At 51.4% G+C, this 9,353-nt stretch overlaps 1 long non-coding RNA gene across 1 annotated transcript; it reads right to left on the bottom strand.

The window, feature by feature from the left end:
• Positions 1-7,332: 7,332 nt before the first annotated feature.
• Positions 7,333-9,142, bottom strand: LOC306816851. The gene is made up of 4 exons (XR_013777793.1): positions 9,037-9,142; positions 8,760-8,915; positions 8,501-8,602; positions 7,333-7,448 (listed from the first exon to the last, which is right to left on the bottom strand). It is a non-coding gene; the product is annotated as an uncharacterized lncRNA (long non-coding RNA).
• Between the last annotated feature and the right edge of the window lie 211 nt (positions 9,143-9,353).

Raw genomic sequence — 9,353 nt, forward strand, 5'->3', positions numbered from 1 at the left:
GAGAAGAAGAAGAGGAAGATGAAGAGGAAAAGAACAGAAGAAGAAAGGCCAGGGAGCATCTGCCTCTGGAGACTCTGCACCAGCCGCAGCTTCCACCTCTTGCAGCAGAGAGCTGCTCCTGCTTCCATCGGGACTTTATGGCAGAGAGATTGAACAGGGACTGGAGAGCCTTGGGCTCTTTGCCTTTGGAGCCTGACGTGCCTTGACAAGAAACAACTTTACAGCAGCCAGCAGCTGCTGCTCTGGGAAGATCTAAAGCCACAACCAACCCCACAGCCGGTGCCAGTCCCGGTTGTGGACATGCTGGAGGCCCAGGCAATTTTAGCTGGCCTTTTTCTCAAGTTCTGTGTATTTTTCTCAAGCCATGAACCTTTTCAGCCTTAGCCAGGATTTTTCCCAGGTTAGAGATTCTTCTTTATTGTAAACATAAGAATCATAACAGATGATGCTGTTCCTATTGTAGAACAGGAGATGGAACAGAGAAAGAAAAGATCTAACAATCCAGTTATTGTGAATCACCTTTGCCTCATTTCAGGCTTCAGATGAGACATGCCTGGGTCTTTGCTACTGACCCTCAAGGTGTCTGCCCTGACCTGCACCAGGGGCAGAGTGTGATCACAGCTCAGCTTTCACATGCTGACCAGCTCACCAAACACCAACCAGATGAAAACACTGACCAGATGATCCCTCTTCAAGCAGAGAATGGACATTCATCTGTTCATGTTGGAACTGTTGATACAGTTTTCATTGTTGCATTAGAATAATTACTTAGTGGTGGATTTTTTCACTGTTTGATAAGTTTGGTGAATGCTGATGCGTTTTGTTATTGTAATTAGAATTAAGCTTTAGAATTAGGTTTGTTAAAAGCACCAGTTGTAAGGATTTCCCTAGGCACTTCAGGTATTCACAAATCTCTTGAGGGGTGGTGTTTGTTCTTTGACAAACACTTCTCTTTCTTTTCTTTTTAAAAACTAAAAGGGGGAATTGTGGACACTGCTGAAGGCCTAGGGACATTTTAGCTAGGCCTTTTTTCCCAAGTTCTAAGTATTTTTCTCAGGCCATGAAACTTTCTCAGCCTCAGCTAGGATTTTTCCCATGCTGGAGACTGTTTCTCTATTGTAAACATAAGACAAGGAATCATAACAGATAAACACCTGCAAGATCCATGAGAAGTCAGGGAGGAGAGGTGTCTCCTTCTCTGACCAATGATCTGTTTGTATTTTGCTTTCCACAAACTGCCTTATTTAAGGCAATGGTTTCTTTCAATAAATTGTTCTTTCTTGCTCTTTTCTGCACCAAGCAAGAGAATGTCTTGTTGCTGTTTTTTCCATAACCCTTCCACAGCAGCAGAGCCAGACACAGCATCAGCAAATCACCACTGCTGTGTTTTGGCAGGACTTTGGTTCTGCATGTTCAAAGCAACAGCAGCTTGTGGCATTTTTGTCACTGAAGCTAAACACTGACTAAAGTGGCATTTTTAATGCACTCCCTGACTGCAAAACACCTTCAGACATACTTTAATGACAGACAGGCTGTGGGACCGGGGGGTTTCTGGACGGTCACTGGACAGACTCAGGAGCTTATTATTTGCTGTTCTTCAGGGTTGTATTTTATTATAGGGTGTGGGTATAAGAGAGAGCTTAGAGAAAAGTTAGAGATTAGAAGTAATAAGAGTGGAGAGGACGAGTGGGGAGGGAAGAGAGGAGAAGCAGGAGCAGAGAAGAAGTAGAAGAGAGCAGGAGAAGAAGTAGAAGGATTTTCCATTTGCAGTACAATAAGTATTATTCCATAATGAATATTCTAAATTCCAATAACCGATCTATTACAATATACTAATTTCCTAATATTTGCATGCAACCTATAGGAAGAACTAAATTACCATGTTTTATGGCTTTACCCTTATCTTGAGATCTTTCCTGCCAGGCTTGAGACAGGATGTCTGTTGCTTCTTTGGCATGTATGGTATTTGGTTTTATCTAAACAAAGGAAGAGGTCTCAAACCTTAACATAACTATTTTCAGCATCTATGTCAAATACTGCTAACATCTCTATTTCATCTATTGTTTCAGAACTGCTTGCTAGGCATTCATAAGTCTTTGCTATTCCTTCACCAACATCTCCCCCATTTCGCTTGAACAACAAAAATATTAGAAACTGTCTTGGTCATTATTTTCCTTATACACTGGAGTATGCAGGGTAAAAAACACTAATAACACAACTATTACTAATAGAATAAACAAGCCTATTTTACAGAGTTCCTTTAGCCAAGAGGCAAAGCTCCAACCTTCGAACAACCTGTCTAGCCAGGTTGGATCACTTGTAGTAATTTGGTTAGCTAAATCCTTCAAATTGTGCAACTGTTTATGAATGGAAACAGAATGATCTGATAAATTCATGCAACACAATCCTTGAAAATCTTCACAGCCATGCCCATGAGCCAGTAAAAGGAAGTCAAGGGCTGCTCTGTTTTGTAGAGTGGCATGTTTCACTGCTTCTTCATCTGTCAACAAGTCACTAATTGCAATTGATGTGGCATTTACTTCTTTACTGAGCCAACATCCCAACTGATTTAACTGTCTCAGAGCAAATGTAGTGCTCACCTGAGGTAAAAAATGCTTGTGATAATTGTCGTGCCAGAGTTCCACATGGCGAAAGTCACTTTCAAAATGATGTCCTGTGGAGGATCTGATTTTTCTACTTTTCTTTTTGACCACCTCTTTAACACTGGGGGCTATTATGGTAAGTTGTCCAAGTGCACAGGGGCCACCTTCTATATATGAAGGTATGCCCTGCCATGCTCTGTCTCCACAAATGAGCCAAATTCCCTTGGGAAATCGTATTGGAAGTTTGCTAAATCGACTTGCGTGTGGCTCAAAATATGTGAGAAGTTTAGTTTGATTACACCAAAAAGTCACATTGCTATAAACTGGGTGATATGGGGTAACATTTAAATGAGGACTAGTCTCCTTCCATGAGATGAAAGAAATAACAACTGTTCATAGTTACTGAACCTAAGATTTCAAGCTCTTGGAGATCAAATTGATCAGCTTTAGAATTGTCAATATAAGTTCGATATTTTTGGCTGGGAACTGAAAGAGCATGAGCATCATGGTAAGGCCAGTACCTCTCCAGGGTAACATTATCAAAACCTTTGGGAAAGGTACTCCAACTAAAACAGGTTGAAAAGGGTTTTTCAGGACTTGTGTTAGATAGGCAAATGGTATCAGAGCCTGCAGACTTGGCTAAATTAACCCACATATTTGTCTTTGGTTGACTTACAGGTAAAGCTTGACTACAAAACTAAAACAAAAGAAAAATAACATGCATTCACATGATCGATACAACTCCATTATTTCCTGAGCTGTTTCTGGCAGGTGTAAAATAGTTCCTTGTTTTCCATTATTACCGGGGGTGCTGTGGCATCACCTCCCCCTCTGTCTTTTACAACGAGTGTTCCAGGGTGTGATAATAAGGTGAACTGGAGAATTCTGGTCCCAGGTTGGGTTGCGGTGCTGTAGGCGAGAGCGCGGCTGGAGCGCGGCGGGCCGGAGGCGGGGCTGCGGTGAAGGCGGCACGGCCGGATCCGGGACCGCGGCGGCGATGGCAGCGGCGCGGGGAACGCGGCTGCTCGGAGGGTCGGGGACGGGGCACCGCGACGGCAGCGCCGGCACCGGACAGCAGCTGTGCAGCGACGGCTCGGGTTGGTGGGGCGAGAGAGAAGGCAGGCGGGCCGGCGACGCGGCTGCAGCCGTGCTCGGACGGGACGGTCGAGCGGCGGCTCCACGGCCAGCGCGGCTGCGGGGCCAATGGCCAAGCGGAAACGCTTTGCCGCAGGCGAGCTCCCGGCGGCTGGTTTCACTGTCCGACAGGCTCCCCCGGTGCGGGAAAGGGGACCGTCCCCGGGGGCGCCTGCACGGAGTGAAACGGCACGGTCTGGCTGGCCGGGGCTGGGGGATTGCAGCAGGGGTGTGTTTATCAAAGCCGTGGACACAGCAGAGTGCTGGGCATGTAACGCGCCGGGCACAATGGGCTCCACGTGCGTAATGGCGGCGGCGCCTGGCGGTGGGGGGGGGCAGGGGAAGCCATGGGCAGGGGGGAGGAGGGCAGGGGCGGCGCGGCGGCAGCAGCAAGCAGCGCGGGCGCGGCGGGGGCAGGGGCGGGCAGGCACGCAGGGGCGGGGTCGGTACGCGGCTGCACGGGGGCTGGGAGCCGGGACAGGGACGGCTGCGGGCACCGAGGGGGCGAGGCTAGGACGCGGCGGAACGGCGGGCGGAAACGCGAGGATGGCATCCGAGGCGGCGGGATCGGGGGGATGAGGGGGGAAACCAGCGGCAGGGCACACGCAAGGGGTCCGGGAGCCATGGGAGGGGCAGAGACAGTTTCCCTTGTATCTGACAAGAACCAGTCAGTGTTGGATTAGCACATTTTTCAGCAATAAGCAAATTTATATATATCTTTGTGAACACACATGTAAAGACAAAAAGCCCCGGGAAAGTTCTCTTTCCCTTCTGGCCTCTCACAGAGTAACACCAGCCCAGGCCCCCTCCAAGCTGCTCGGGCAGGGGCAGGCGGGCTCTGACTCAGAGCTCAGGAAGCTGCCGGGCCCGCCCTGCTGCCCCCGGGGCTGTGGGAAAAACAACGGAGCCCCATTCTGGCAAGGACCCACAGCCTTGTCTGCTGGGCAGGGTGGAGGAAGAACCCCCGGCCCGCGGCTGGAACTGAGTGCAGCGGGCGCTGGAGAACAGCCATGAATCCAGAAACTCATCACCGCTCCTCTGGCTAAACCCTACAGTCCTCACCCAGCCCCAGCAGGACCTTGAAAGACTCTTTATTGTAAATAGCTCCGACCGCCCCACCTGGAAAATATCACAAAACCCTCTGCTGCCTGGGCAAGGTATTAACTCTTTCAGTGCCTAAAATAAACCTCTACAGGTACTTTATTGTCTCTCCTAAATTTAATAAAAAACAAAACAACAAAAACTAAAATAGCAATATGCATAGAAACAAGATAAAAACACCTTAATCAAACAAAAAGAAAAGTCAAATCCCAAATATAGGAAGAAGAAAAGTCATGAAGTAAAATTTCTCTTGTTTTAAACTACGGAGAAAAAACACTTTTTTCCCTTTAACATATCAAAATGTTATGAATTGAATATGACTGTTCTAACTGTAAATATAAACAAAAGCATTAATATTAAAGTAAACAAATGTAAAAATTGCTGTAACCCCCTAAGTTTAAATAATAAAATAATCCCTTATGGTTTCCCTCCAAAAAAAGAAAAAGAAAAATTAATGCTCTCAAAAATAAGGTAAACTTTTGCTTAAAAATATAATCCTTAAAGTGTGCCTCATAAACTAATATAGTCCAGCAAAAAAAGTTGTGAGATCAACTGTTAGTCTAAAAAAAGGGTTTTTACACAGTAATCAGATTTCCATTCCCCGGGAACACCAAAACCACAGGAAATCTATTTCTTGTGAAGAAATCTTCATAGACTGAAAAAAAGTCTCCTCTATCTAGTAAATTAGTAAAAAACTATTTTAAAGATGGTAAACAAACGGAGTTGGTTTTTGTATATTTTCAGTATTAGAAAAATAGTGTGTGGAGGAAAACAAGTATTCTCAAGCTTTATTCTAAATTATTTTTTCTTATGCTTTTAAGTGATAAAATTTCTCTTTATACTATTTAAAGTTAAACCTGGTCTTGCCTTCTTGCTAATCCTATCTCACAACAAAAAAAGTTTAAATTAATAAACTAAATCTAACCTCAGCTATCCCACTATTCATATTTCGTATTCCCCAAGCGTGTCTTCCACAGCCAAATGTTTATTAACTGGGGTAAAGACCAAGATTTTGGAGACAGTGAAGTAGAAACCCCTCCAGAAAAGGTTCTTCCCTCCCACCAGGGCATGCAGATCCTCAGCTTGCACAGGCACATGATGCAGTGTGCTTCTGGTTAATGGTGTGTTCTGTTATTGCCCAAGTTAATGGTTTAGTCCAAAATTATACCCTCCCACCCTCCTTATGATCTGTCCTGAATTACCTGTCAATGCTGTTTTGTGCCAACCCCCTGCTTGGAATTCCCCTTTGGAAATTCCCTAAAATTGGATGTCTCATCAGTCCATGGTGACCCAGTTTTCCCCCCTACCTCCCTCATTGGACAATGCCTTTGTGAACCCCTACCCTTTATCCCTCCTCAGCATCTCTTCAATTTGTACCTTCCCTTTGAACCTCCCCCATATTTATGTTGTTGCACCTTCACCTTTTTTTGTCTTTTGTACCACAGATTCCCCAGAGTAAGAAATCCTTTTTATCTTATGCAAAAGACCTTCCCTTCCTCCTTGTCCCTCTCAAATGCAATCTGAGGGCCAAAAGGTTATGGAGCAATGGCTTGAGCCACGTCTAAGGCCTCCTGTTCCCCAAGTGTGAACCACTCTAGGCATGGGGCCCTAGTGGCAAAGTGAGTGCAGCACTGGCTGTTGTGACAGTGCCCTGTCTCTGGTCTCACTTGCTTGGATTTCTGACTGGCTCTGAGGCAGGGGCTGCCATTCCTCACTTGTGGGGAGACCAGAGCCCCCAGACCCTCACCCAGCATGCAGGCACTGCCTGGCAGCGCTCCGTCCACTGGCACGGTCGCGCTCTGAGTCTCGGCCACTGCGCCACTGCTGCTGCTGCTGCTGCTGCTTCATTTGCTTTTAGTACACCCAGAGCTCACTGTTAGGCCACATTGGCCTCTGGTTCTGCCCTCTTCCTGTCCCTGTGTGGGGATGGAGCACTGCTGTGCTTTCAGGAAGCTCTTTGTGAACACTTCCAGCATTGCAAGCTCCTTTGTCCTATACAGATGCTAGCCAGGGAATCCCTCAAGGCTGGGCTCAGAGTATACTCAAGGTGGCTCTTCTAAAACCCAGGCTCCTTGTCCCCTTCAGCGTGCTCAGCACGGCTTTTAACCCCACAGTGTTGTGCAAGGGACCTGCACGACAGGGACCTTTGCAGCCTGAGCTGTCCTTGTTCTTCTCTGTCCGTGCACAGAGCACAGCATGGAAGAGAACGGCAGCAGGGCCCTGTGTGTCCCAGGGCTCAGGTTTGGTGCCGCTCAGGCTCCACAGAGATGTGGGTAAAGTGAGCAAACCAAACTTTATGAAGGGAAGGCGAAGCGAAGGGGTGAGCTGGAAGGCAAAACAGGGTATGGGCAGGGCCTGAGGAATGGAGGGAGGGAGCTGCCAACAGGGAGGGAGACGGCAGGAGCTCCTGGAGCTTGCCACAGGCTCAGCTGTGAGCAGCAAGAGCTGTGCCTGGAGCTGCAGCTGGTTCCATCTTCAATGGGAAGGTCGCTGAATGACACTGGTTCTTCTGATCCAGCAGACGAAGTTCAGCAGATCTTCTGTCAAATTGCAGCTGGATAACCCGGCTCATAAAGGAGGGGCTCTTGTCCTCCCTCAGGGCTTGAAGGGCTGCAAGAGAGAGAAATAGAGCCACAGTCAGAGGCCGGATTGCAGTAATCCAAGGAAACCTTCCTGCCAGGGCCATCCCACCCAGCTCCTGCCATGGCCACGAAGGAGCAGGAGACCAGGGCACGGGCCAGAAGGTGCTGACCACGGATCCCCCGTGTCCCTGAGAGCTCTCCGTGCTTGGCCCGCACCGCCCCTCATCCGCACAGGCCGCAGAGCCCTCCGCAGCCGGGCAGCAATTGCAGCTCCATGCCCGGCATTTGCAGCTGCCCCTGGCGGCCCCAATGCCACGAGGGCGGCTGCCCTCACTCACCCTCGCTGAGCACCTGCAGCTCCTCCTTGTGTCCCCTCAGGAGCGTTCCGGCGAGCCCTGGCAACACAGAGCCTGTGTCGGCCCCAGCGGCACAGCTGCCCCCCAGGGGCGCTGCCAGCCCTGCGGCCACACGGCCTCATCCCCTGGGCAGGGCTCAGCCCGGGCCCCTGGTGCATCGTGCCGCCCCAGGGCACGGCTGCGGGAGGGCGGCGGCAGCGCCGAGGGCAGGCGGGGCTGCACCGCGCCGGGCCCGGCTCCCGCTGCCGGGGCAGCAGCCGGGCCAGAGGCGGGGAGGGACGGTGGGCTGGCGGCTCACCAATGAACCTGAGGGCCGCCTGTCGCAGGCGCGGCTGCGGGCTCTGCAGGCACGGCAGGGCCCAGCGCAGGTGCTCGGCCGCTCGGCTCTCGTCCTGTAGCAGCTGCGGAGAGCGCCAGGAGGGAAGGCTCGGCGCGGGCTCTGCCCCTTGGCCGGGCACTACCTGCACCCAGCCCTTGCCTCCCCGGCCCGCACAGCCCCGAGGCCCGGCCGGGCCGGGACTCCGTGGGCACCCGGCTCAGGGCCGGAGGAGCCCGGCCGAGAGCCCACATGGCCCAGCAAAGGGAGCAGCCCCTGTGTAGGGCGCAGGCTGCGGCTGCCCTGGCTTCAGCGCTGGGCAGGGCCACAGCTGCCGGCCCCGCACGCTGAGCTCCGGGGGCAGGGGACTTCTCCAGCCTGCGGCTGGGGCTTCTAGGCTGGCCTTACCAGGCACTTGGCGACCTTCATGCGCCACGGCTGGCTCAGCAGCTCCTCCAGATCCCTCCTCCCCAGGAAGCGTGCCGCACAAAGCAGGGTTTCACCAGAGGCCTGGAGAGCAGCAGAGAGCCGGAGGTGGCACAGAACCCGGGGCATGGGACCCACGTCCCTGTGCCAAGGCCAGGGCGAGGCTGGAGCCCACGAGGCGCCAGGGGAAGAGGCAGCCAAGCCCCTGCCAGGGATGCAGCAGCATGACACAAAACCTCACCTTCACCACGCACCGGTTCTCGTCATGCCAGTGCAAAAAGAGTGGGAGCAGGCTCTGGCTCACGATTCTCGTGAGAGCCTTTTTCCCCTCTTCCACTACCAGCTCCATCACCTTGCAGAAGAGCTGGATGGAGAGCAGCTGCACGTGGCTGTTGTCCTAGAGGAAAGGAGGAGAGCTCAGCACTGACTAGTCCAGGCCCAGTGGGGCAAACGCCCAAAATTGCCCAGGGCACAAAGTTTCCAGGCAGTGTCCAGTGCCTGTGGGCACAGAGCCTTACGTTTTCAAAGTGTGGCAGGAGTGGCTCAGCCAGCTTCTGGGCAGTGGCGCTGGGTATCTTGAGGTCTTTTTCCTAGAGCATATGGGAGAGCACAGAGAGGGTCATCTCCACCATCTCTCCATCGGGATCACCCAGCTGCTCCACCAGGTGTTGATACAGGCCACGTATTCCTCCACTCTGTGTGCAACACAAAGCTGTGCTGTGAAGCCCTGGAGGGCTGCAGCACCAACAGGGCCCTGGCCCTGCAACCCCACGCAGGTGCCTCAGGGCCCAGAGGCCAGAGGACTGTGCCGAGGCACTCGGGCAGCTGAAACGGG

This window comes from Erithacus rubecula (assembly GCF_903797595.1).
Source record: "Erithacus rubecula genome assembly, contig: scaffold_924_arrow_ctg1, whole genome shotgun sequence".
Taxonomy (NCBI): Eukaryota; Metazoa; Chordata; class Aves; order Passeriformes; family Muscicapidae; genus Erithacus; species Erithacus rubecula.